This window comes from Chrysemys picta, unplaced genomic scaffold (genome assembly GCF_011386835.1).
Source record: "Chrysemys picta bellii isolate R12L10 unplaced genomic scaffold, ASM1138683v2 scaf1053, whole genome shotgun sequence".
Lineage (NCBI taxonomy): Eukaryota > Metazoa > Chordata > Testudines > Emydidae > Chrysemys > Chrysemys picta.
The window spans coordinates 1-3,405 of NW_027053760.1; the positions used below are offsets into that span (position 1 = coordinate 1).

The window sequence follows — 3,405 nt, forward strand, 5'->3', positions numbered from 1 at the left end:
AAATATTGTGAATACATGGAATAGCCAGTTCCAAAGAACACTGTGATGGCCACCAAGTGGAAGATGCAGGTGGAGAAGGCTTTGCACCAGTCCTCCATGGATTTGGCCAAAGAGGGTTCAAAGAGGCAGCTAGACCTTTAACTCTTGACATATTTCACGTTGGCTACATTGCATTAGCCCAGAACGGCCTCACCGCAGAGGCAACTGTGATAAAGCAGTGGGGAAAATAATGTTCATAAGACTCCTGTGACATCCTTGGAGATCCTTCAGTGGATGAAATTTGCCAGACAAGTACATGGAAACCATAGCTATCAGTATCAAAATGGATCTTACCTAAGGGACAGATCAGCATTGAAGTGTATCCATCTTCCCATCACATGACATTTTAAAGCATCACTTTGAATAGTTTCCAAGGTATAAACAGAGGAACTATTAATGGCACAGATACCACCCCAAAATGGGACATGTAATGTCATGTTACCGAGAGAGGAAATGTCATTTTGCTGCATTTACTGGCCCAAGCTGAATTTAGCTCTTCAGATATTTGTGCAAGATGGGTAAATAAAAATCATTTGGAAAATAGACAAGCTCAGAGAATTCCCTCTCCTCACCCCCTTTAAAGGCTTGATTTGCACCAGTGAAATCAGTGGGAGTTGTGCATTTGGCTTTTAAGGCACACTGGGTCCAGCCCTAAATCATTACCACATGTTACAGGTTCGACTGAATTCAATAATGCCAAATGGGTAGGCTTAATCAACTTTTATGAATAAAAGATTCTTAGTAACAGATAAATGCAGCATAACAGAGAAAGGAAGACTACATATATTACCAACCCATCTGGATGGTAACAATGCAGAGGTCAGACTGCCTTAAAATCTGAGCTTCACTCTGCCTCTATCTACACTAGAGTTGAGGGGTTTTTTATCTCTTATCTTTGACATGTTTTTGAATGTTTTTGCTGGGCTGGCACAGACTGGAAAGTAAACAGGACAACATGTATAACTAGTTTATTATCTCTGTTTTGACCATTATATTTGAGAAGTTGGCAAAACCTTCGAAGCATCCTCTACCAGTAAAAACTTGTTATAAAGCATATGTTAGTGAGGCGTTAGCAAAATTATTTGTCTTGTCCTTGTTCTCTGAGATTACAATAGTTCACATCTCCTCTTGGTTAAATAGCATAACATAAGTAAAAATAATTTTGGAAGATCTTAAGATGAATACAATTCATACTTGTATAAACATACCTACTATTATAGATAATATTGTATATGAGATTGGCTAACACTATAAAACTTTTAGGTAGGTAGGTAGATAGATCGATAAGACAGAAGGTTGCAGAAGCTAAGCATAGGAGAATACCTAAAGGCTGTCAGGTTGAATGTGTTTCTCTAGCCATGTTGAATTCTCCCGCTGTATACAGAGCAAGTTCATGCACAGGTTACATCATCTAACAACAGTACAGTTTCAGCATGAATATAAAACATTCTAAATACAATGTACTGTATCTATTCACTACTTTCTTGTTGTGGTTACGTCACATCTCCTTTTTAATTGCACTTATAGCTGCAACAACAAACAAATTCCATGATTTAATTAATGTACGTTGCCTATGTGAGTTGAATGCATCTATTTTCTATTAGTTAGCAAATGCAATTTGCATTGCTGGTTCATGAGTCTGTTTGTTTGACAGGTTTTCCTAATATATTTCTGTGTTATAAGAGCCAGCTGCACAAACCTTGACAAAGTCCCCCATTTCTTCTCTGATAACTATTCCTGATGCATTTAGTGATGTGAGAACTAGGAAAATCTACCTTCCTTTATTCCTTTTCATGGAAGGTGCACACATTGATTATTCACAGAAATCAAGCTAACAATACAGAGAAATCATTCCCCGCCTTTTCTTCCCTCTATTGAATTAAAGCCAGACCCAGTTTTTACATTTACAGAGAAAAAACCTTCCTCTCTCTTATCCTCCTAAAGGCCTCTTTGACCTCTTTATTCCTCAGGCTGTAGATCAGGGGGTTCAGCATGGGGATCACAAGGGTATAAAACACAGAGATGATTTTGTCCTGATCCATGGAAGACTTTGAACTAGGCCGTAAATACATGAAAGAGCCCGTTCCGTAGAAGATGGTGACGGCCATCAGGTGGGAGGCGCAGGTGGAGAAGGCTTTGCGTTGGTCCTTGGCAGAGTTGATCTTTAGGATAGTGACCACGATGTATATATAGGAGACGAGGATAATCAGGATGGTAGTTGTTACTAGCATTGTTGCACAGGTGAAATGAACAATGTCTGTGATGTGGGTGTCGGAGCAGGACAGCTTCACAATGGGGGGCACATCACAGAAGAAATGATTGATATAGGCATCACAGAATGACAAATGGAATATAAATGCAGTTTGAACCATTGAATTCAGACAGCTCATGAAATATGACCCCAGCACCAGCAGCACGCAGAACCGCTTGGACATGATGATGGTGTAGAGCAATGGGCTGCAGATGGCCGTGAAGCGGTCATACGCCATCACACTCAACAGCCAGCATTCACAAGAGATGGCGATGGAGAAGAAGAAAAACTGCACAGTGCATCCAGTGACTGAAATGACCTTGCTCCTTGCTACAAAGGTCATCAGCGTGCTGGGAATTATGATGGTGGAGTAGCCGACATCTAAGAGGGCCAGGTTGCTGATGAAAAAGTACATGGGGGTGTGAAGTCAGGAGTCAGTCCTGATTAAGGTGACCAAGGTGAGGTTCCCCATTAGGATCAGCAAGTAGATCAACAGAAACACTACAAAGAGGGTGACCTGCAGCTTCAGGTTGTCTGTGAATCCGAACAAGATGAACTCAGTCACCAGAGTGCGATTTCTCTCTCCCATTTATCCCAGATGCACTGTCCTCGGCAGGTGAGAAAAGTGAGGTGTACACTGAAAGAGGAGACAAAGAAGGGCTGAGTGCAAACCCCTTGGTGTAATTCTGTCACTTTCAATAAAGCATAAACTGTAGTCAGTGCATAGGTCTGAAGATATAACTATCAAATATACCCTCTGCTTCTCTGGTCCCTGTAGTGACTAGACCATATCGAGATTTAAGAGTCTGCTACTGGCTTCAGGCTACACAGTTGGGTCTTTGAGTTCTGGCAGCAGACGCTCATACTGTTAAAGTCAGAGCTGTAGTTCAATCCCCATTGCCAACAATAAGTAACAGCCAACACGGATTTGTCAAGAAGAAATCATGCCAACTCAACCTAATGTCCTTCTTTGACAGTGTAACCAGCCTAGAAGATGAGGTGAAGCAGTAGATACGATATAGATTTTAGTAAGGCTTTTGACACAGTCGCACATAACATTTTCATAAGCAAACTAGTACGTCTGTCAAACAATTAAAAATATAATTGTGAGATAA

At 40.9% G+C, this 3,405-nt stretch overlaps 1 pseudogene; it reads right to left on the minus strand.

Moving 5' to 3' along the window:
• Positions 1–1,899: 1,899 nt before the first annotated feature.
• LOC135979621 (olfactory receptor 5AR1-like) lies at positions 1,900–2,883 on the minus strand (annotated as a pseudogene).
• Between the last annotated feature and the right edge of the window lie 522 nt (positions 2,884–3,405).